Below are 26,418 nucleotides of genomic sequence, written 5' to 3' on the forward strand. Positions count from 1 at the left end.
ACATCACGCCTTCATACAATTACCTCTTAGGAAGACATTGGATCCATTTTGCTGGGGCAGTTCCTTCATCTCTCCATCAAAAAGTAAAGTTCATCATGGATGGCCGCTTGATTACTGTCACTGGTGAGGAAGACTTCGTCGCATCTATCTCTGCTGATGCACCCTACATCGAGATAAGAGAATATGCTGTAGAATATTCTTTTCGCTCATTGGAATTTATTAATGTTGCATTTGTTGCCGAAGGGAATAAGATCCCCATTCCCAAACTGTCAAGGAATACCAAGATGGGAATTAAGCTGACTGTGGGAAAAAGAGCTCGAGCGAGGAAAGGCTTGGGAAAATATCAACAAAGGATGGTTAGAGCTTTGAAACCAATGCACCACAAAGGTCGATACGGTTTGGGGTTCAAGCCAGATGTACATCAAAGAAGAAAACAATTATAGAAAGATCGAGAACGAAAAATCACGAGAGCTTCAAGCCGGGAATTAGAATGGGAGCCGTTGGTGTATCCTCCTTTGTCAAGAATATTCACATCAGCAGGAGTGATGTACCCAGGGCAAGACAATCCGCAAATCCCGTTACTAATCGAAAGGGGTTTTCAGAATATCAGTATAAATGTAGTTGACTGCGAGGGTGATGCAATTAAGGATTTTTCAATGATACGCCCCTGTCCTCCAGGATATGTGTTGAACAACTGGACTGCTGTGGACCTCCTTGTAGTTTCTAAGTCCTCTCCAGAGTAATGCTCAATGTTAATTCTCCATTATTTTGTGTGTCCCTAAATAATGGGATTCTGTTTGTAAGAGCTTATGTTTGCTCTTTATCATTTCAATGAACATTAATGAAGATGCATTTTGTCATGGTCTTTTCATTTCAATTAGTGTCGCAATTATTCCTGCTTCTTATAGCTTTCTCTTACACATATATCATAACATTCCATAACATTGTGTGTGTTGATTCCAATACTTTGATGTTCCTCTATAGTTTTATTTCCATCCACCTTTCAGGTGCTCAGATATTAATGGCATGAACAATCCCGTTACGAGTCCTGAAATCGATTTCGAGAAGACTGTTTGTTTAGGAGAATTTGAAGCTGACGAAAATGTTTAAGATTGTGTCTCGTCTCCTGACTTACTGAGAATGGTAGAACAATAAGAGAAACAGATCCTACCCCATCAAGAATCTGTTGAAGTAGTGAACTTGGGGAGTGAAGAAAAGAAATAAGAAGTGAAGATTGGGACTTCTATTGCAGAAAATACAAAGTAAGACTTAATCGCTTTGCTCCATGAGTACAAGGATGTGTTTTCCTGGTCTTATCAAGATATGCCAGGGTTGAACACAGATATTGTGGTCCATAAGCTCCCATTGAAACCAGAATGTAAACCTGTTCAACAGAAGCTAAGAAGGATGAGACCTGAAATGCTGTTGAAGATAAAAGAAGAAGTCAAGAAACAATTTGACGCTGGCCCTAAGGATGAGAGCTTATAGGAAGCTCTAATATAGTCCCAGTGCCGAAGAAAGATGGCAAGGTGCAAATGTGCGTAGATTATCGTGATCTGAATCAAGCAAGCCCTAAGGATAACTTTCCTTTACCACACATCGACACTTTGGTGGATAATACGGCAAAACATTCTCTGTTTTCTTTCATGGATGGCTTCTCAGGTTATAACCAGATAAAGAAGGCTCCCGAGGACATGGAGAAAACTGCATTCATAACAATGTAGGGAACCTTCTGCTATAAAGTAATGCCATTCGGATTAAAAACTGCTGGGGCAACATATCAGAGAGCCATGGTGACGTTGTTCCATGATATGATGCATAAAGAAATAGAAGTTTATGTCGATGATATGATTGCCAAATCTCGAGAAGAAAAAGAGCATGTTGGGAATCTCAAGAAGCTGTTCAAAAGGCTAAGAAAGTTCCAGTTGAAACTTAACCCAGCCAAATGTACGTTTGGGGCTACCTCGGGAAAACTGTTAGGTTTCATTGTCAGTGAAAGAGGTATCGAGGTTGATCCAGACAAGATAAAAGCTATACAAGAACTGCCTCCTCCGCGCACACAAAGAGAAGTCAGAGGATTTTTAGGAAGGTTGAATTACATTGCTCGATTCATTGCTCAACTTACTAATCAGTGTGATCTAATTTTTCGACTCCTTTGAAAACATAATCCGGGAGAATGGAACGAGGAATGCCAAGCAACCTTTGACAAGATAAAAGAGTATTTGTCTAATCCTCCGATACTAGTACCGCCGACTCCTGAAAAACCCTTAATATTGTACCTGACCGTGTTTGAAAACTCAATGGGTTACGTATTGGGGCAACATGATGAGTCAGGGAAAAGAGAAAAGGCGATTTACTACCTCAACGAAAAGTTCACAGAATATGAGGCAAAGTACCCTTCAATTGAGAAGTTTTGTTGCGCATTGATTTGGACGGTTTGAAGGCTCAGACAATATATGTTGTATCATACGACATGGTTAATTTCAAAACTGGATCCAATAAAGTACATGATGGAGTCACCTGCACTCTCAGGAAGAATGGCACGATGGTAGATCTTACTGACTGAGTATGACATCATGTATGTGAGCCAAAAATTGATAAAGGGAAGCACGATAGCTGACTTCTTGGCAAGTCGAATAGTAGAAGAATACGAACCTTTGAGATTTGATTTCCCAGATGAAGACTTGATGTGCATTTCAGAAAAAGAGGGTGAGTCATCAAAAGAGAAATCATGGAAGATGAGCTTTGATGGTGCATCGAATGTATTGGGGCATGAGGTCGGAGCAGTCTTAGTGTCACCAGAAGGAGATCATTACCCGCTCACTGCCAAATTGAACTTCTTCTGTACCAATAATATAGCAGAGTATGAAGCTTGCATCATGGGACTTCGTGCAGCTATCGAGAGGAAAATTGAAATCTTAGAAGTACACGAGGACTCAGCATTAGTCATTTACCAAATCCGTGGAAATTGGGAAGTGAGGGATTTGAAATTAGTCAAATATCATGATCTCGTTATGAAATTGGTCAAAGAATTCTAGGAAGTGACTTTTAACTACTTTCCACGAGAAGAGAACCAATTGGCTGATGCTCTGGCCACCCTGGCTTCAATGTTCAAAGCAAACAGAGAAACTGAAATAATGTCTATCCAAATGAGCATATATAAGACCCCCGCACATTGTTTTAGCATTGAGAAGGAGTCAGATGGATGACCATGGTTCCATGATATCCTAGAGTACATCAAGAATCAAAGGTACCCCGAGCAAGCAAACGAGAATGACAAAGGAACAATCAGAAGAATGGCGATTGGATTTGTTCTTGACGGGGATATTCTATACAAAAGGGGAAAAGATCAAGTGCTCCTGAGGTGCGTGGACGCTGTTGAAGCTAGAAAGATACTTGAGGAGGTTCATGAAGGAATTTGTTGAACGCATGCTAGTGGTTTCACCATGGCCAGACAGATTATGAGACTTGGTTATTATTGGCTGACGATGGAAAGGGATTGCATTGGCTACGCACGAAAGTGCCACAAATGTCAAATTTATGGCGACAAAATTCATGCAGCTCCATCGCCCCTTCATGTCATGACTTTTCCGTGGCCTTTTTCTATGTGGGGGATGGATGTTATAGGGCCAATTTCCCCAAAAGCTTCCAATAGGCATCGATTCATCTTTGTGGTTATAGACTACTTCACAAAATGGGTAGAAGCCACTTCGTTTGCTAATGTTACAAAGGCTGCAGTCTGTAGGTTCTTAAAAAAGGAGATCATATGTCGATACGGTCTGCCTGAAAGAATCATTTCAGATAATTCTTTAAATTTGAACAACAAGATGATGAAAGAAGTATGTGAGCAATTTCAGATAAAGCATCATAATTCTTCACCCTATCGCCCGAAGATGAACGGAGCGGTAGAAGCGGCTAATAAGAATATAAAGAGGATTATCGGGAAGATGACTGAGACATATAAAGACTGGCACAATAAGCTACCATTCGCTTTGTACGCATATCGCACCTTTGTACGGACGTCTACAGGGGCAACTCTTTTTTCTCTAGTCTACGGGATGGAGGCCGTTCTGCCTATCGAAGTAGAGATACCATCCCTGCGCGTTTTGATGGAGACAAAGTTAGAAGAATCAGAGTGGGTTCAAGCTCGGTATGATCAACTAAACCTTATTGAAGGGAAATGCTTGAAGGCAATTTGTCATGGACAGATGTATCAGAAAAGAATGATCATGGCCCATGATCAAGAAAGTGCAGCTAAGAGAATTTCGCGAAGGAGAGCTTGTCCTAAGAAAGATCCTCCCGATACAAAAGGACTTTCGAGGGAAATGGTCACCAAATTGGGAAGGGCCATACGTTGTAAAAAAGGCATTCTCGAGAGGGGCTCTGATTCTCACTGAGATGGACGGGAAAGAATTACCTAATCCAGTGAACTCAGATGTTGTGAAGAAATATTATGCCTAAAAAAAGAAAAAAAAGAAAAAAAGAAAAAGAAAAATCAAGATGAAAACCCAAAAAGGGCGTCTTGATAAACAAAAGGATTAGGATGAAAACCCAAAATGACGTCCTAATGAAGTGGGCCCGGGTTTAAAGGATCAAAGTGACTTGAATGGGGAGTTCAATGACGAAGTCGCAATATTTGAAGCATTCTCAGAAGCTTGAAATCTTCTACACAAGAAGCCGTGCTCGAAACGATCCAGGACGAAGCGTGGATTATTTGTAAAATTTGAAGATGAATACAAAACCTGAGAGAAAGTCGAGAATGGAGGCAATGAATGAAGGCCCTCACGAAAGTCAGAAAGGGTCATGTGACAAACAACCCAGAGTGCATGCATGATCATGTTAGACATAAAAGCATTTAGGACAAACATGTGCATATCATAATAACATCATACATGACATATACAGGTATACCAGTAGAGCAAGGAATACTGGGAGAAAGCTGCACAAAATCAATGAAGAACAATGCTTTTTGTTTCACCAGATGTTTTTTGAAACCCAGTTTCTTTCAAGAAATATTTTTTTAAATTTCTGTTTTTTCCAAAAATCAACTCATAATACGAGAGGTGAGTTGAGCCTCGGGTCACGCTGAGGTATTTTTATTTTTTATTTTTTTTTCAAAAATCAACTCATAATACGAGAGGTGAGTTGAGCCTCGAGTCACGCTGAGGTATTTTTAATTTCTATTGTTTTTCAAAAATCAACTCATAGTACGAGAGGTGAGTTGAGCCTCGGGTCACGCTGAGGTATTTTTTTAATTTCTATTTTTTCAAAAATCAACTCATAATACGAGAGGTGAGTTGAGCCTCGGGACACACTGAGGTATTTTTAATTTCTGTTGTTTTTCAAAAATCAACTCATAGTACGAGAGGTGAGTTGCGCCTCGGGTCACGCTGAGGTATTTTTTAATTTTTGTTTTTTCAAAACTCAACTCATAATATGAGAGGTAAGTTGAGCCTCGGGTCTGAGGTATTTTTAATTTCTGTTGTTTTACAAAAATCAACTCATAGTACGAGAGGTGAGTTGAACCTCGGGTCACGCTGAGGTATTTTTTAATTTCTGTTTTTTCAAAAATCAACTCATAATACGAGAGGTGAGTTGAGCCTCGGGTCATGCTGAGGTATTTTTAATTTCTGTTTTTTTTCAAAAATCAACTCATAATACGAGAGGTGAGTTGAGCCTCGGGTCACGCTGAGGTATTTTTTTTAATTTCTGTTTTTTTCAAAAATCAACTCATAATACGAGAGGTGAGTTGAGCATCGGGTCACGCTGAGGTATTTCTTTTGAATTTCTTTTTTTTCTTTTTCAAAAAAATCAACTCATATTGCGAGAGGTGAGTTGAGCCTCGGACCATGCCGAGGTATTTCTTTTAAATTTATGTTTTTCAAAAAATCAACTCATATTGCGAGAGGTGAGTTGAGCCTCGGACCATGCCGAGGTATTTCTTTTTAATTTCTATTTTTTTTAAATTAGCTCATATTGCGAGAGATGAGTTGAGCCTCCGACACATGCCGAGGTATTTCTTTTAAATTTCTGTTTTTCAAAAATCAACTCATTACGAGAGGTGAGTTGAGCCTCGGGTCACGCTGAGGTATTTTTTTAATTTCTATTTTTTTCAAAAATCAACTCATAATACGAGAGGTGAGTTGAGCATCGGGTCACGCTGAGGTATTTCTTTTAAATTTCTTTTTTTTTCTTTTTCAAAAAAATCAACTCATATTGCGAGAGGTGAGTTGAGCCTCGGACCATGCCGAGGTATTTCTTTTAAATTTATGTTTTTCAAAAAATCAACTCATATTGCGAGAGGTGAGTTGAGCCTCGGACCATGCCGAGGTATTTCTTTTTAATTTCTGTTTTTTAAAAAATCAGCTCATATTGCGAGAGGTGAGTTGAGCCTCCGACACATGACGAGGTATTTCTTTTAAATTTCTGTTTTTCAAAAATCAACTCATTACGAGAGATGAGTTGAGCCTCGGGTCGCATGCTGAGGTATTTTAAATATCTATTTTTGCAAAAATCAACTCATATTGCAAGAGGTGAGTTGAGCCTCGAGTCCAGTCGAGGTATTTTTCAAATTTTACTTCTAAAAAAAAATCAACTCATATTGCGAGAGGTGAGTGGAGCCTCGGATCGCATGCCAATGTATTCTTTTCAGTTTCTGTTTTCCAAAAAATCAACTCATAATTCGAAAGGAGAGTTGAGCTTTGGGTTGCACGCTGAGCTATTCTTGATTTCTGCTTTTCAAATAAAAAGAAAATTTTTGAATAGTTGAACAAAATTCAGTGCTTTTAAGTCTTTGCTCTATCCCCGTTTCACAGCGATGAGCAAAGAGGGGCAGCTGTAATCACTAAATTTTGTCCATATCGATTTCGTGTTTTTTTTTAATTCAAAAAAATACAAAAAATAAAAAAAATTACATTTTGGCCCTTAAACTTTTTAAAATTGCATTTTAACCCCTAAATTTTCCTAAAATTATATTTTAACCCTTAAAATTTTTTTAAACTACATTTTAACCCATAAAATTTTTGAAATTACATTATGACCCTTAAGTTTTCTCAAAATTATGTTTTGGCCCCAGAAGTTTTGCTACGTTTGCAATATGGTCCTTCTGGCAGTAACTTGCACACCTACCCTGTGATTTTCGACCACCGACCTAAGGCATGGCCTCCCTCTCCCCTAGCCACCTAATCCCTGCAAAAAGGAAGAGAAAAACAGTTATAAATGGGTTTAAAAACCCCCCAAAAAGAGACCCCACGAAGGAGGAGAAGAAAGTTTGAAAAAAAGGGAAATAGGAGAAAAAAGAGAAAGGAGAGAAAAGAGAAAGAAGAGGAAGAAAGGAAGAAGAGAAAAGAGGGGAAGGCAGTCACGACGGCGTGAAGCAGAAACGGCAGCGGCGGGCTAGAGTTTCCAAGAGAAGAAGAAGAAGAAGGAGAAGGAGAAGAAGAAAAACAAAAAAAAATTTTTGAAAATAGTCAGGTCAGACCGACCCGACCCACGACCCGACCCGTGACCCGACCCAACACCAGCAGCTTAGCAGGCTACAAGGCCCAAACAGCAGGCCCTAAAAAACAGCAACAGGCCTATTCAGGCCCAGCAACCCAGGCCCAAACAGCAGGCCATTCCAGCACAGCCTAGCAGCGCAGCAGCAGGCCAGGCCCGTTCCAGCAGCCCCCTCAGGCCTAGCAGCACGGCCCAGGAAGCCTAAATCCAGAAGGCAGCCCAGTAGAAAAAAAAAAGAGAAAAAAGAAGAAAAAAGGAAAAAAAAAAGAAGAAAAAAGAGAAGAAAAAAGAAGAAAAGAGAAAAAGAGAAAAAGAAAAAAAAGAGGTTCAATTCGTGTAACCCGTTCGACGAAGCTCGTGTTTGGGGAGCTTTTCGGTAATTTTGTTTATTTCATTTTAAATTTAACCCTCGTATTTTTATGTTATTTCCTTTTAATATTATTAACATTTTATGCATTTTATATTTTTATATTTTGGTATTTATATTTTTAATTTAATTCAATTTTAATTTTATTTTATTTTAAATAATTTTAATAGATAAGGTAACGAATCAATTTAACATTAAATCGTTGATTTCATCGCTATGTTGGGTGAATATCACCGGTTTATGTTAAACACGATACGCCCTTTTAAAAAATGTAAATATTCAAAAAATTTCGTGTTTTCACAAAAAATTTCCATGTTTCGAAATTTTCGTGGCTTCAAAATAATTTTTCTCGTGTTTCAAAAAATATTCCTGTTTTCAAAAGATTCTATTTTTCAAAATTTTCCGTGTTTTCTAAAAATTTCCATGTTTCTAAAATTTGTGTTTCAAAAATTTTCGTGTATTCAAAAATTTTTTGTATTTTCAACAATTCTCGTGTTTCACAAATTTTCATGTTTTAAATTTTTTTATGTTTCTAAAATTTTTGTGTTTCTAAAATTTCCGTGTTTTCAAAAATTTTTGTGGTTTCAAAATTTTTCGTATTTCAAAAATCCTCGTGTTTTCAAAAATTTCGGTGTTTTGAAAATTTTCGTGTTTTCAAAAAAATCGCATGTTTCATAAATTTTCATTTTTTTTAAAAATATTTGTTTCAAAAATCTTTGTGTTTTAAAAAAAATTCGTATTGTGATCGGATCGCAATTAACTATTAAATTGAACTTGTATTTTTGAAAATTAAGACAACACACGTTTAACGAGATACCAATTATGGGCGTCGCGAGGGTGCTAATACCTTCCTCGCGCGTAACCGACTCCCGAACTCTAATTTTCTCAGGATTTTCACGTAGACCTAAAATTACCTCTTTTTTAGAAAGAAATTTTAAAAAAAAAAATTTCTTCTAAAAAGAGAATTTATTAGGTGTCCAATCACACCTATAAAAAAGATCGGTGGCGACTCCTATTTCAAATAAAATCGAGATTCAATTTTTCAACTTTTTAATAATTACTTCGACTAGCGCCTGTGCCAAATTTTTTAGGTCGCTACACTAGCCATCCATTTTATTTTATTTATTTTATTTCCCCTTCCCATGGCTTGTATTTTAACAAATAGCCAAATGTCAATAAGAAGCAGAATTTAGTCTTATTTTTATTAATAGTAAGGATGTTGATATTTTCCATTATGTAGAAAATTTCCATCATATCAAGTTAAAATTATGTAATAATATCTATCATATATCCAAGTTCATTGATTCAATAAGTCAAGGTGATTTCACAAACTTTTGCATTTTAGCAAATAAATGGACCATTACTGTATATTTGTGTAACAGCTCGTTTTCAGTGGTGTTAGAAATAGTGGATTTGGGACCACGATTTTGACAAGCAGTTAGTATTTTAATTAATTTTTCTTTGATAAACTTATTTTAATTATTTATTTAGTATTTGCTGGCTTCATGCCCCCCTTAATGACTTCCTAGGGTTTAGGTTCTTCCTTTCCCAAACAGTTGATCCGTTGAGTAGCCCTATAAAATAGTTAACAAACCATACCTCCACTCGCTAATCTTCCATAGAGGGATTAGTTCCTCATGGTTTTCATAAATAATATTGAATTGAGTTAAAGTAGAACATGATAATTGAATTGAGGTGTAGAGTTTAAGAAAATACCTGATTTGTAGTAAAGATGAATATGAATTCACAAAGTTTGATCGTCTTTACAAATCAGATCTCTCGAGATAAAGTAAGAACAACTTGAACATAAATCTAAAAACTTAAAAGAAAGAATATCTGAACTGGAATTAAAAGAAAAAAAACTATACTTAGGAATTGATGTCTGTAACATGTGAAAAAAGATCCTATTTATAGATTTCAGGTGGCCTTCGTCGTTAACCCTAGGTTAGTTGAAGTTCTAGATCTTTAAGTTTGATTATGCAGACCAAAACGCCCTCTGGCTCGTGTTAGTTTCCGTCCAGAGTCGATGTCGCGACACATCAGGACCTGTGTCGCAACAAAGGATTCTATACACTCCTCTTGGGATATCTTTAGGGGTATGTCGCAACACCCTTATATTGTGTCGCAACATCAGAGGTAGTTTCGTGATTTCTTTATTCTTCTCTCTTAGTTGCTACATTGATCATTTTGTGTTGCGACATGTGACCAGCATCTGTTTATTATGCCTTCTAATGGTCTCCTGCACACTTACATAGTTCATTAGCTTCCCCTTAGACCTCATTCAGCCCCTAAGGTCAATAAAAAGCTCAATTTGTACATCACATTACATTTAAGAAAAGTTGCAAGAACATAATTAAAATCTAACGAAAATACTTGCTTTCAACCTCCTAAAGTATGGAAATTTTTTTAATCTACAACACGGAATTACGGTATATCAAGTACACGACTTCATGCTCGAATCCGCGATTTGTAATGTTATTTATAGCCCTTTTCACATAATTTTGGCTTTTGTTAATAGCTAAATCAAGTCATTTTTTAATAATATATGTTTTTACAGTTTAAGTAGTTAACTTAGTTTTTTAATAGATTTTATTGTATTTGATAGCTAGAAAAAGGTTATGTGGTTTTTTGAGATGAACCGAGAGTTAATGATGGAATTTTAGGCCAAAACTGCTGCTGATGTTGTGACCACAAAGTATGGAAGTAATATAAACATTAACTTTGTTAATTACTATTTGATTCTTTTTTAGTAATATAAATACTTGCTTAATTTAAATTTGTTCCTATAATATACTTTAAGATTTATTCCCTATGTTTTATATAATCACAACTTGTTTGAAATTGCCCTATAAAATTTATATTTTTATTTAAAAACTTAGTACTTTATAGATATTTTATGTTCGGTATTGTGTTTCGTAGATTCTATCAATAAATTTTTTCCACCTTTCACGAATGAAAGAAAAGGAAACACAAAACTTAATTGGCAATTTCCAATTAGAATCAAACTTTTCCTCATTTATATAAACCTAATAGATAAGTAATAACTTTTAAATAAACAAGTAAGTATTAACGGGGCAACAAATGAAGGCAACAACATAAAATATTTCCATTCCTTACATTAAATTCACCCGGTTTAAGTTTTGCACTTAGGATTATTGTTCAGTGATCATGGGTGTGTCAAGTCCCAATTTCGTGTATTTGGCAACAATTATATTCAATTTATACTCATTAATGACGATCAACTACCAAATGCTTGGTATGAACTGTAGCAATGGTTGCACCAAGAACTACGCAAATGAGTGGCAATATGAGGAATCCTTCAAGGCTAATTTTTTTAAAATATTTTTTAGTCACCAATTTATCTTATAAATTGGAGTCACTTAGAATTCAAAGACAACTTCACTAATCAATAAACGAAGAAAATAAACAAATTACTCACTTTTTTAAAAGGGAAGAAGAAGAAGAAGGAAATGGATGGAAAAAGAATCGAGGGTAATGAAGTTTATGCTTTAGCAATGTGCTTAAGTATTCAATTTATGCTTTAGCAATATGTGTAAGTATTTTCCTCTTTGCTCCGGTTGTTGTGTCACAACCAATACCGGCAGGTAAATCCCAAGTAGAAGCTTGGTTTAACGGCATTATCAAGCCGGTGAAGGAAAGGGTACAACCTTAGACCCTGAATTGGTTCAAGCCGAGACAAAACCTAGAATCACAAAGCTGATGCAAGGCGGGGGTGGGGAATTTGATACGATAGCCATAGCCATCGAAAGCATTCCATCAGGGAACGCCAAACGCGTGATTATATCCATCAGACCTGGATCTTACAAAGAGAAAATTAGAATTGAATGAAATAAGCCTTTCATTACATTGTTAGGAGATCCTAAAAACATGCCAAATTTGACATTTGACGGCACAGCCAAGCAATATGGATCCTTAGATAGTGCGACTCTTATTACTGAGAGTAGTTACTTTGTGGGTACTAATCTCAATATTGTGTTAAGTTAATGTAGAGTTTAGACAACCATGATCTTTCCTTTATTGAATTGATTATTAAAGGTTTTTTTTATGGTGGCATGTTATGTATATAGAATTTTGCCCCTAGGCCAGATGGGAAAATGGTATGAGCACAAGCGGTTGTTATGAGAGTCTCCGACGACAGGTCGGCTTTCTATAACTGCAAGATCATTGGCTTCCAGGACACTTTGTGCGATGATAGGGGAAACCATTTCTTTAAGGACTACCATATTCGTGGCACTGTTGATTTCATTTTCGGAAGCGGGACATCTCTATATCTGGTATTAATATTCTCAATGCGTGAAATATGATGTATTATACCCCCATATATTTATTTAACAAGAAAAGTGGGATGCAGAACTCGAAAATATCCGAAAATGGCAATAATTACGGCACAAGCGCGAGAAAGTTCATCGGAGGAGACGGGTTATTCGTTCGTGCATGGGAGAATTACAGGAACAGCGAAGGACGTATTTTTGGGCAGGGTATTGAAGAGCAGTCCGAGGGTTGTTTATTCTTATACTGAAGTGGACGAAATCGTCCATCCTGGTGGATGGTCTAGTAATCGCCAACCTGAACGAGCCAAGTAAGATAACACTCAGCCTTACAACGTTACATGCCTACAAGTAAACTAATCTTCCCCAACTTATTGATAAATTCATTAAGATATATGATGTGAGAATGGCTTGACAAGCAGAACTGTGTACTACGGAGAATACAAATGCACGGGGAAAGGCGCGACTCCTGCTACACGAGAGAAATTCGTCAAACAACTATTGTAGCGACCTAAAAATTTTGGGCAGGGGCGCTCGTTGAAGTAATTATTGAAAACTTGAAAACCGAATCTCGATTTTATTTGAAAAAGGAGTCGCCACTGATCTTTTTTCTAGGTGTGATCGGACACCTAATAAAATCTCTTTTTAGAAGAAGAAAAAAATGATTTTTAAATTTTTTAAAAAAGAGGTGACTTTAGGTCTACGTGAAAATCCAAAGAAAATTAGAATTCGGGAGTCAGTTACGCGCGAGGAAGGTATTAGCACCCTCGTGACGCCCAAAATTGGTATCTTGTTAAACGCGTGTTGTCTTAATTTTCAAAAGTACGAGTTCAATTTAATATTTAATCGTGATCCAATTGAAACATGAGAATTTTTTTGAAACACAAAAACTTTGGAAATATGAGAATTTTAAGAACACGAAATTTATTTTTAAAACACGAAAATTTTTGAAAACACGAAAATTTTTGTAACAAGAGAATTTTTTGAAAACACGAGGATTTTTTTTGAAAACACAAAAATTGGTGAAACACGAGAATTTTTTTGACAACGCGAGAATTTTTAAAAACACGAAAATTTGCGAAGCACGAGAATTTTTTGAAAACACGAAAATTTTTTAAAACACGAAAATTTTTGAAACACGGAAATTTTTTGAAAACACGAATATTTTTGAAACACCGAAAATTTTTTTGAAAACACGAAAAATTTTGAAAAATGGAATTTTTTTTGAAGACATGAGAATTTTGAAAGACGAAATCTTTTTTATTTTTATTTTGTTAAAACACGAATATTTTTGAAACCACGGAAAGATTTTTTTTTACACAAACTTTTCGATTTTTTTATTAAGCACGTATCGTATTTAATACGAACCGATGATATTCACTCAATATAGCAATGAAATCAACGAATCAATATCAAATCGATTCTTTGTCTTATTTTTTTGAAAACACAAATAGTCTTTGAAACACGAGAAAAATTATTTTGAAGAAACGAAAATTTCGAAACACGAAATTTTTTTGAAAACACGAATTTTTTGAATATTTTCGATTTTTAAAAGGGCTATCGAGTTTAACGCAAATCGGTGATATTCACCCAACATAGCGATGAAATCAACGATTTTATGTTAAATCGATTCGTTGTCTTATTTATTAAAATAAAATAAAATTGAATTAAATTAACATAAATACAAAAATATAAAAATGCATAAAAATACTAATAATATTAAAAACGGAATGTCATCAAAAAAACATGAATTAAATTAAAAGTGGGTAAAAACAAAATTACCAAAAAGGTCCAAAATACGAGCTTGATTTTTTCTTTTTTCTTCCTTCTTTTTTTTGGACTGGGTTGAGTAGGCTGGCTTGCCTGCTGTTAGGCCTGGGGCTGCTGTTTGTTGGGCCAAATCTGCTGGCCTATTGCAGTGATGGACCTGCTAGCCTGCCAAGCTGTTGGGCTGTTGGCCTGCAAGGCTGTTAGGCCTGTTGGGCAGCTGCTTTTGGGCCTTTTTTTCTTTTTTTTTTGTTGGGCCTAGCTGGGTTGGCTTGTTGGGGGTTGCTGCTGGGTGGTCGGGTCGGGTCACCGGTCGGGTCGTGTCGGGTCGACCCGACTATTAATTTTTCTTTTTTCTTTTCTTTTTTCATTTTTCATTTTTTTTCTTTCTTCTTCTTCTTCCTTCTTTTTTTTCTTCTTCCCTCTTCACCCTAGCTAGCACGGCCGCCTCTTTCACACCGCCGCTGCCGTCTCTGCTGCTTGGCCACCGTCGGACCCTCTCATCTTCTCCTCTTTCTTTTCCTTCTGTCATTTTCTTTCTTTTTTTTTCGAAAACTTTCTTCTTCTTTTTTTCGTGGGTGTCCGATTTTAGAGGTAAAACACCCCTTTTATAATTGATTTTTGCTTCATTTTGCAGGTGGTAGGTGGCTAAGGGAGAGGGAGGCCATGCCCTAGGCCGGTGGCCGGAAATCACAGGGGGTAGGTGTGCAAGTTGCTGCAAGAAGGACCAAAATGTAGACGCAGCAAAAGTTTTGGGGCTGAAACATAATTTTGAGAAAGTTTAGGGGTCAAAATGTAAGTTTGAGAAAGTTTAGGGGTCAAAAGTTAATTTCGAGAAAGTTTAGGGGTTAAAATGTAATTTTGAGAAAGTTTAGTAGTCAAAATGTAATTTTGAGAAAGTTTAGGGGTTAAAATTTAATTTTTTTTATTTTTTTATTTTTTTTATTTTTTTTAAAAACACGAAATCGAGTCGGACAAAATTCAGTGATTACAGCTGCCCCTCTTTGCTCATCGCTTTGAAACAGGGATAGAGCAAAGACTTAAAAGCACTAAATTTTGTTCGACTGTCCGAAAATTTTATTTTTATTTGAAAAACAGAAATTGAAAATACCTCGGCGTGTGGCCCAAGGCTCAACTCACCTCTCACAATATGAATTGATTTTTGAAAAACAGAAATTGAAAAATACCTCGACGTGACTCGAGGCTCAACTCATTTCTCGCAATATGAGTTGATTTTTTTTGAAAATACAAAATTTAAAAGAAATAACTCGGCATGTGACCCGAGGCTCAACTCACCTCTCGCAGTATGAGTTGGTTTTTGAAAAACAGGAATTTGAAAAAATACCTCGGCATGTGACCGAGGCTCAACTCACCTCTCGCATTATGAGTTGATTTTAAAAAACCAGAAATATAAAAGAAATACCTCGGCATGTGACCGAGGCTCAACTCACTTCTCGCAATATGAGTTGATTTTTGAAAAACACAAATATAAAAGAAATACCTCGGCATGACCCGAGGCTCAACTCACCTCTCGCATTATGAGTTGATTTTTGAAAACCAGAAATGTGAAAGAAATACCTCGGCATGACCCGAGGCTCAACTCACCTCTCGCATTATGAGTTGATTTTAAAAAATAGAAATTTAAAAGAAATACCTCGGCATGACCCGAGGCTCAACTCATCGCATTATGAGTTGATTTTAAAAAACAGAAATTTAAAAGAAAGACCTCGGCATGTGTCTGAGGCTCAACTCACCTCTCGCAATATGAGTTGATTTTCGAAAAACAGAAATTTAAAAGAAATACCTCAGCATGGTCCGAGGCTCAACTCACCTCTCGCAATATGAGTTGATTTTTTGAAAAACATAAATTTAAAAGAAATACCTCGGCATGGTCCGAGGCTCAACTCACCTCTCGCAATATGAGTTGATTTTCGAAAAATAAAAATTTTAAAATACCTCGGCATGGTCCGAGGCTCAACTCACCTCTCGCAATATGAGTTGATTTTTTGAAAAACATAAATTTAAAAGAAATACCTCGGCATGGTTCGAGGTTCAAATCACCTCTCGCAATATGAGTTGATTTTTTTGAAAAAAAAAATAGAAATTTAAAAGAAATACCTCAGCGTGACCCAAGGCTCAACTCACCTCTCGTATTATGAGTTGATTTTTGAAAAAAAAAACAGAAATTAAAAATACCTCAGCGTGACCCGAGGCTCAACTCACCTCTCGTATTATGAGTTGATTTTTGAAAAAAAACAGAAATTTAAAAATACCTCAGCGTGACCCGAGGCTCAACTCACCTCTCGTATTATGAGTTGATTTTTGAAAAAAACAGAAATTAAAAATACCTCAGCGTGACCCGAGGCTCAACTCACCTCTCGTATTATGAGTTGATTTTTGAAAAAAAAACAGAAATTTAAAAATACCTCAGCGTGACCCGAGGCTCAACTCACCTCTCGCATTATGAGTTGATTTAAAAAAAACAGAAATTTAAAAGAAATACCTCGGCATGTGTCCGAGGCTCAACTCACCTCTCGTAATATGAGTTGATTTTTGAAAAACAGAAATATAAAAGAAATACATCGGCATGTGACCGAGGCTCAACTCGCTTCTCGCAATATGAGTTGATTTTAAAAAAAAATAGAAATTTAAAAGTACCTCGGGATGTGGCCCGAGGCTCAACTCACCTAGCGCAATATGAGTTGATTTTGAAAAATAGGAATTTTAAAAAATACCTCGGTATGTGACCTGAGGCTCAACTCACCTCTCGCAATATGAGTTGATTTTTGAAAAACAGAAATATAAAAGAAATACCTCGGCATGTGACCGATGCTCAACTCACTCTCGCAATATGAGTTGATTTTAAAAAACATAGAAATTTAAAAGTACCTCGGGATGTGGCCCGAGGCTCAACTCACCTCTCGCAATATGAGTTGATTTTGACAAATAGGAATTTTAAAAAAAATACCTCGTATGTGACCCGAGGCTCAACTCACCTCTCGTAATATGAGTTGATTTTTGAAAAAAACAGAAATTGAAAAGTACCTCGGGATGTGGCCGAGGCTCAACTCACTTCTCGCAATATGAGTTGATTTTTGAAAAACAGAAATTGAAAAATATTTCTTGAAAGAAATAGGGTTTCAAAAAACATCAGGTGAAACTAAAAGCCTTCTTCTTCATTGATTCTGTGCAGCGTTCTCCCAGTATTCCTTCCTCTACTGGTATACCTGTATATGTCATGTATGATGTTATTATGATATGCACATGTTTGTCTTAAATGCTTTCGTGTCTACATGATCGTGTCATGCACCCTGGGCTATTTCTCACGTGCCCCACTTTTGATTTTCGTGAGGGTCCGCATTCATTTCCTCAATTTTTGACTTTTCTCTCCAGTTTTGTACCCATCCTCAAGTTCTGTGAGTAATCCACATCTTCATATACCACCTTCCTGCCCCCTTGTTGAACTTTGTTCTTGCTTCAAGGTCCTTGTATTTATCAAATTCTCATCCAAGTAATGCTCAACATTCCTTTTGTTTAGAGTATGTCATCTTACTATTTATCATTTAAATGAATCAAACACGAGATGCATGAAAATGGCAAAGTAGGCAAGAAAGAAAGACCTCACATTCATCATTTTTTTGGCAACAAACGAAGGAAATTGACAAGGAAAGTTTAACAAATAAATTGTCATAAAGAAAAGAAAGCGAATTCAATGGCCAGAAATGCTCTAGATATCCAATGCATGAACTTCTCCACGTTTCCTCGTCCTGGATCCTTTCGAGCACGGCTTCTGTGTAGAAGATTTCGAGCTTCTGAGAATGCTTCAAATATAGCGACTTCGTCATTCAACTCCACGTTCAAGTCCCCTTGCTCCTTTAAGCTCGAGCTTGTTTCATTAGGACGCCCTTTCGGGTTTTCATCCTAATCTTTTCGTTTATAAAGATGCCCTTTTCGGGTTTTCATCTTGATTTTTTTTGTGCTTTTTTGTTTTGTTTTTTTTGTTTTTTTAGGCATAATATTTTTTCACAGCATCTGAGTTTATTGGATTAGGTAATTCTTTCCCATCCATCTCAGTGCGAATCAGATCCCCTCTTGAGAATGCCTTTTTTACAACATATGGCCCTTCCCAATTTGGTGACCATTTTCCTCGAAAGTCCTTCTGTATCGAGAGAATCTTTCTCAGTACGAGCTCTCCTTCGCGAAATTCTCTTGGTCGCACCTTTTTATCATGAGTCGTGATCATTCTCTTCTGGTACATCTGTCCATGACAAAATGCCTTCAAGCATTTCCCTTCAATAAGGTTTAGTTGATCATATCGAGCTCGAACCCACTCTGATTCTTCTAACCTTGTCTCCATCAAGACGCGCAGGGATGGGATCTCTACTTCGATAGGCAGAACAACCTCTATCCCGTAGACCAAAGAAAAAGGAGTTGCCCCCATAGACGTCCGTACAGAGGTACGATATGCGTACAAAGCAAATAGTAGCTTCCCGTGCCAGTCTTTATATGTCTCAGTCATCTTCTCGATAGTCCTCTTGATGTTCTTATTAGCCGCTTCTACTGCTCCGTTCATCTTCGGACGATAGGGTGAGGAATTATGATGCTTTATCTGAAATTGCTCGCATACTTCTTTCATCATCTTGTTGTTCAAATTTAAAGCATTATCTGAAATGATTCTTTCAGGCAGACCGTATCGACATATGATCTCTTTTTTTAAGAACCTACAGATTGCAGCCTTCGTCACATTAGCAAATGAAGTGGCTTCTACCCATTTTGTGAAGTAGTTTATAACCACAAAGATGAATTGATGTCCATTGGAAGCTTTCGGGGAAATTGACCCTATAACATCCATGCCCCACATAGAAAAAGGCCACGGAGAAGTCTTGACATGAAGGGGTGACGGAGCTGCATGAATTTTATCGCCATAAATTTGACATTTGTGGCACTTTCTTGCGTAGCCAATGCAATCCCTTTCCATCGTCAGCCAATAATAACCAAGTCTCATAATCTGCCTGGCCATGGTGAAACCACTAGCATGCGTTCCAAAAATTCCTTCATGAACCTCCTCAAGTATCTTTCTAGCTTCAACAGCGTCCACGCACCTCAGGAGCATTTGATCTTTTCCCCTTTTGTATAGAATATCCCCGTCAAGAACAAACCCAGCCGCCATTCTCCTGATTGTTCTCTTGTCATTCTCGTTTGCTTGCTCGGGATACCTCTGATTCTTAATGTACTCCAAAATGTCATGAAACCATGGTCGTCCATCTGACTCTTTCTCAATGCTAAAATAGTGTGCGGGGACCTCATATATGCTTATTTGGAGAGGCATTATTTATGTTTCTCTGTTTGCTTTGAACATTGAAGCCAAAGTGCCCAGGGCGTTAGCCAACTGGTTCTCTTCTCGTGGAAAGTTGTTAAAAGTCACTTCCTTAAGTTCTTTGACCAATTTCGTAACAAGATCGTGATATTTGACTAATTTCAAATCCCTCACTTCCCAATCTCCACGGATTTGGTAAATGACTAATGCTGAGTCCCAGTGTACTTCTAAGATTTCAAATTTCCTCTCGATAGCTGCATGAAGTCCCATGATGCAAGCTTCATACTCTGCTATATTATTGGTATAGAAGAAGTTTAATCTGGCAGTGAGCGGGTAATGATCTCCTTCTAGTGACACTAAGACTACTCCGATCCCATGCCCCAATGCATTCGATGCACCATCAAAGCTCATCTTCCATGATTTCTTTTTTGATGACTCACCTTCTTTTTCTGAGATGCACATCAAGTCTTCATCTGGGAAATCAAATCTCAAAGGTTCGTATTCTTCCGCTGTTCGACTTGCCAAGAAGTCAGCTATCGCGCTTCCCTTTATCGATTTTTGGCTCACATACAAGATGTCATACTGAGTCAGTAAGATCTGCCATCGTGCCATTCTTCCTAAGAGTGCAGGTGACTCCATCATGTACTTTATTGGATCCAGTTTTGAAATTAACCATGTCATATAATACAACATGTATTGTCTGAGCCTTCGAACCGTCCAAATCAATGCGCAACAAAACTTCTCAATTGAAGGGTACTTTGCCTCATATTCTGTGAACTTTTTGCTGATGTAGTAAATCGCCTTTTCTCTTTTCCCTGACTCATCATGTTGCCCCAGTACGCAACCCATTGAGTTTTCAAACACGATCAGGTACAATATTAAGGGTTTTCCAAGGGTCGACGGTACTAGTACCGGAGGATTAGACAGATATTGCTTTATCTTGTCGAAGGCCACTTGGCACTCCTCATTCCATTTTCCTGGATTATGTTTTCGAAGGAGTCGAAAAATTGGATCACACTGGTTGGTAAGTTGAGAAATGAATCGAGCAATGTAATTCAATCTTCCTAAAAATCCTCTGACTTCTTTTTGTGTACGCGGAGGTGGCAATTCTTGTATGGCCTTTATCTTGTCTGGATCAACCTCAATACCTCTCTCACTGACAATGAAACCTAGCAATTTTCTCGAGATAACCCCAAATGTACACTTGGCTGGGTTAAGCTTCAATTGGAACTTTCTTAATCTTTCGAATAGCTTCCTGAGGTTCCCAACAAGCTCTTCTTCTCCCCAGGACTTGGCAATCATATCATCGACATAAACTTCTATTTCTTTGTGCATCACGTCATGGAACAACATCACCATGGCTCTCTGATATGTTGCCCCAGCATTCTTCAATCCGAATGGCATCACTTTGTAACAGAATGTTCCCCACATTGTCACGAATGTAGTTTTCTCCATATCTTTGGGGGCCATCTTTATCTTGCTGTCTTTCTTCGGTACCGGGACTATATTAGCTACCCATTCTGGATATTTAAAGACTTGTAGGAAGCCATCATCAATTTCTTTCTTGACTTTTTCTTTTATTTTTAACAGTATTTCGAGTCTCATCCTTCTTAGCTTCTGCTGAACGGGTTTGCATTCTGGTTTCAGTGGGAGCTTATGAACCACCACATCCTTATTCAACCTTGGCATGTCCTGATACGACCTGGCAAATACACCTTTGTACTCACGGAGCAAGGCGATCAAATTCTGTTTGGTGTTCTCTAAAATGGAAGTCCCAATTTTCACTTATTGTTTCTTTTCTTCACTCCCAAGTTCACCGTCTCAACAGATTCTTGATGGGGTAGAATCTGTTTCTCTTCTTGTTCTAGCATCTTCTTCGGCTTCAAATTCTCCTAAACAAACAGCCTTCTCGAAATCGATTTCAGGACTTATAACGAGATTGTTCATACCATGGATATCTGAGCACCTGAAAGGTGAATGGGAAATGAAACTATAGAGGAGCATCAAAGTATTGGAATCAACACACACAATGTTATAGAGTGATATGATATATGTGTAGGAAAAAGCTATGAGAAGCGGGAATAATTGCAACACTAATTGAAATGAAAAGACCATGACAAAATGCATATTCATTAATGTTCATTGAAATGATAAAGAGCAAACATAAGCTCTTACAAAAGGAATCCCATTATTTAGGAACACACAAAATAATGGAGAATTAACATTGGGCATTACTCTGGAGAGGACTTAGAAACTACAAGGAAGTCCACAGCAGTCCAATTGTTCAAAACAAATCCTAGAGGACAGGGGTGTATCATTGAAATATCCTCAATTGTATCACTCTCGTTGAGCTCAGCATCCATAGCTCTAGCTCTTAGATGCGTTCTATAAGAATGACGTGATTCCAGACTTGTAGTGTCACAACTATGGATTATACGGTTCTAGCCTTAGTGAATGGTTAGGGTAATATGTACATGCAATGCATGAATGAATGAATGAATGAATGACAAGTGAATGTTAGTCATGAATAAATATACAAGAATTTGGTGTTAATTTCAAGATAGCCCCATATTTTGGCGTTTCATTAATCAAAAGAGCCCATTACAAAACATTTTTCCATCTTGGACTGAACAGTTACACAAATTCCCTGGCCACATCGCCTTGTTTCTCACTCGTCCTAGGAACTCCGACATGCTTGATCTTTGGCTTAGAAAGAATTGCCAACTGAGAGCTTCAGCCTCATCTGATAATTGTACAATTTGCACAGCTGCCTTGTGAATTTCATTGACTAAACTTCAGCCCATGTATCAATCATCCCTGTCAACTTCATTTGCTTTTTCTTGAAGGCCATCGGTTTAGACTCCTTCACATATATCTTGTTGAGTTGCACATTGTCGATGCGAAGCAAGGCAGCATACTCTTCTATGGTCGGAGTCATATCTTCTTGATTGAAAGTGAAACACTGATAGGCTGGGTACCGAAATTGAACCACGGCTTGAATCAACTGCTCGTTCACATTGATTGCTATCAAGTGAGCTATATCCCCGTACTTTTCAGTGAAGATGCCTTTAGTACCTGAGTCCCACTGTTTCCAGATCCTAGTCAAGTTTTCGAGATCGTTCTGACGAATATTCGAAGTCACACACTCGGGAAGTTCAGAGATGTATCCTTCCTTTAAACTGTCCCCTTTTACTTTCTGAGTTCTCGAATACCAGTCTAGGACTATGACATTTTTCTCGATTACTTGTGTAATCGACTCCTCCATTAGAAACCCGTTTTTGGCAACCAATCTCTAATCAACACCTTCCTAATGAGATGCCTATAATGCATGATGACAAACAGAATAAAAATGAATAACATTGGTTAGTGATCACAACATATATAAACAGAGGAAAAAAGAAAAATAAGAACTATGGAAAGTTTAACAAATTAAGCTAATCAATCATGCAATTTGGTGGAACAGACCCACATTTTTTTTTGCCCCATCATGCTTTAAAAAATAAACTTGCCCCCACATGATAATCTACCCGATCCGATTTATTAAACAGACCTAATTCTCTTGCAAAAATATATGTACAAAATGTAAAAGAGATAAAAGGTAAGAGGCGTTTCTCCCATGTGCTTATTTTGGTGACTATTCAACGGATAGAGGTTCGGCATGGCTCTAATTGGGTAGCTCGTACGGTTCACTATATGTGGTTCTGGTTCTAGAAAGGTACTCGAATTGTCCATAATGTCACCTACTAAGGTTAGTACGGAGCCTCGGTTATCACCTGTCATGGGCTTGCGAGCTCAATTCGAGGGATTACATTTACTTATGCCTATACGGAGGGACAAGTTAACTCACAAAAGCATAAGTCATATGTAATCCGGAAGTATTTCACTAGCCTGTGCGGAGGGACGAGTTAACTCACGAAGGCGTAGCGTTTACTTCCACTTAAAAGGACGGAGCCCGGGTATAGAGCTCATGTTATGCAAAAAATGCAAGTGCACGGTGTGTGGGGAGAAACTCACAAACCTTTTATTTTTTATTCTAAAAAAGAGAAACAAACTAAAAAAAACCATAAAACTTAGAGCTGAAAAGAAAAACAGAAAAACAAAACAAGTTAGAAAATTATTAATTTAAAAACCAAATGCAAATGCGTGACTTTTAAAAATAAAATTCAAGGATCACGATTAAAAATTAATTTGAACAAGAAATTTTGCAAATTTTGACAACACACATTTAACGTCAGACTCGACTATCAAAAAATGTCCCCAGTGGAGTCGCCAGCTATAGCGACCTAAAAATTTTGGGCACGGGCGCTCATTGAAGTAATTATTGAAAACTTGAAAACCGAATCTCGATTTTATTTGAAAAAGGAGTCGCCACTGCTCTTTTTTCTAGGTGTGATCGGACACCTAATAAAATCTCTTTTTAGAAGAAAAAAAATTATTTTTAAATTTTTCTAAAAAAGAGGTGACTTTAGGTTTACGTGAAAATCCAGAGAAAATTAGAGTTCGGGAGTCAGTTACGCGCGAGGAAGGTATTAGCACCCTCGCGACGCCCAAAATTGGTATCTTGTTAAACGCATGTTGTCTTAATTTTCAAAAGTACGAGTTCAATTTAATATTTAATCGTGATCCAATTGAAACATGAGAATTTTTTTTGAAACATGAAAACTTTTGAAATACGAGAATTTTAAGAACACGAAATTTTTTTTAAAACACGAAATTTTTTGAAAACACGAAATTTTTTGTAACAAGAGAATTTTTTTGAAAACACGAGGATTTTTTTTGAAAACACAAAAATTGGTGAAACACGAGAATTTTTAAAAACACGAAAATTTGCGAAGCACGAGAATTTTTTGAAAACACGAAAATTTTTTAAAACACGAAAAGTTTTTCAAACATGGAAATTTTTTGAAAACACGAATATTTTTGAAACACCGAAATTTTTTTTTTGAAAACACGAAAAATTTTGAAAAATGGAATTTTATTTTGAAGACATGAGAATTTTGAAAGACGAAATCTTTTTTATTTTTATTTTGTTAAAACACGAATATTTTTGAAACCACGGAAAGATTTTTTTTTACACAAACTTTTCGATTTTTTTATTAAGCACGTATCGTATTTAATACGAACCGATGATATTCACTCAATATAGCAATAAAATCAACGAATCAATATCAAATTGATTCTTTGTCTTATTTTTTTGAAAACACAAATAGTCTTTGAAACACGAGAAAAATTATTTTGAAGAAACGAAAATTTCGAAACACGAAATTTTTTTGAAAACACGAATTTTTTGAATATTTTCGATTTTTAAAAGGGCTATCGAGTTTAACGCAAATCGGTGATATTCATCCAACATAGCGATGAAATCAACGATTTTATGTTAAATCGATTCGTTGCCTTATTTATTAAAATAAAATAAAATAGAATTAAATTAACATAAATATAAAAATATAAAAATGCATAAAAATACTAATAATATTAAAAACGGAATGTCATCAAAAAAACATGAATTAAATTAAAAGTGGGTAAAAACAAAATTACCAAAAAGGTCCAAAATACGAGCTTGATTTTTTCTTTTTTCTTCCTTGTTTTTTTTGGACTGGGCTGAGTGGGCTGGCCTGCCTGCTGTTGGGCCTGGGGCTGCTGTTTGTTGGGCCAAATCTGCTGGCCTGCTGCTGTGATGGGCCTGCTGGCCTGCCAAGCTGTTGGGCTATTGGCCTGCAAGGCTGTTGGGCCTATTGGGCAGCTACTTTTGGGCCTTTTTTTCTTTTTTTTGTTGGGCCTAGCTGGGTTGGTCTGTTGGGGGTTGCTGCTGGGTGGTCGGGTCGGGTCGTGTCGGGTCGACCCGACTATTAATTTTTCATTTTTTCATTTTTTCATTTTTCTTCTTCTTCTTCTTCTTCTTCTTCTTCTTCTTCTTCTTCTTCTTCTTCTTCTTCTTCTTTTTCTTTTTCCCTCTTCACCTTAGCTTGCACCGCTGCCTCTTTCACACTGCCGCTGCCATCTCCGCCGCTTGGCCGCCGTCGGACCCTCTCCTCTTCTCCTCTTTCTTTTCCTTCTCTCTTTTTCTTTTTTTTCCGAAAACTTTCTTCTTCTTCTTTTTCGTGGGTGTTTGATTTTAGAGGTAAAACACCCCTTTTATAATTGATTTTTGTTTCATTTTGCAGGTGGTAGGTGGCTAGGGGAAAGGGAGGCCATGCCCTAGGCTGGTGGCCGGAAATCACGGGGGGTAGGTGTGCAAGTTGCTGCCAGAAGGACCAAAATGTAGACGCAGCAAAAGTTTTGGGGCTAAAACATAATTTTGAGAAAGTTAGGGGTCAAAAGGTAACTTTGAGAAAGTTTAGGGGTTAAAATGTAATTTTGAGAAAGTTTAGTGGTCAAAATGTAATTTTGAGAAAGTTTAGGGGTCAAAATGTAATTTTTTGATTTTTTGTATTTTTTGATTTTTTTTAAAAAAACACGAAATCGAGCCGGACAAAATTCAGTGATTACAACTATCAGATGCAGAAGCTGAACCATTCTTAGTTCTTGACTACGTTGAAGGTACCAAATGGTTGCTTCCTCCTCCGGCGGTACCTAAATAATTCATTCATTCCCAACTTATTCATGCCAGCAACATATCCTTACAGTATTGCTAATTCAAGCAGACTCTCATCTACCTCTTTGCTGGGTGGAAATAACTAGCCATCGATTTTATTTTATTTTCCCATCCCATGGCTTGTATTTTAACAAATAACCAAATGTCAATAAGAAGCAGAATTTAGTCTTATTTTTATTAATAGTAAGGATGTTGATATTTTCCATTTTGTAAAAAATTTCCATCATATATCCAAGTTCACTGATTCAATAAGTCAAGGTGATTTCATAAACTTTTGTATTTTAGCGAATAAATGGATAATTACTGTATATTTGTGTAACAGTTCGTTTTAAGTGGTGTTAAAAATAGTGGATTTGGGATCATGATTTTGACCAATTAGTCAGTACTTTAATTATTTATTTAGTATTCACAAGGTTAATACCCGCCTTAATGACTTCCTAAGGTTTAAGTTCTTCCTTTCCCAAACAATTAATCCGTTGAGTAACCCTATAAAACAGTTAACTAATAATACCTCCACTCTCTAATCCCCCATAGAGGGATTACTTTTTCATGGTTTTGATAAACAATATGCAATTGATGTAAAGAT

Source organism: Gossypium hirsutum, chromosome D12, assembly GCF_007990345.1.
Source record: "Gossypium hirsutum isolate 1008001.06 chromosome D12, Gossypium_hirsutum_v2.1, whole genome shotgun sequence".
NCBI lineage: Eukaryota > Viridiplantae > Streptophyta > Magnoliopsida > Malvales > Malvaceae > Gossypium > Gossypium hirsutum.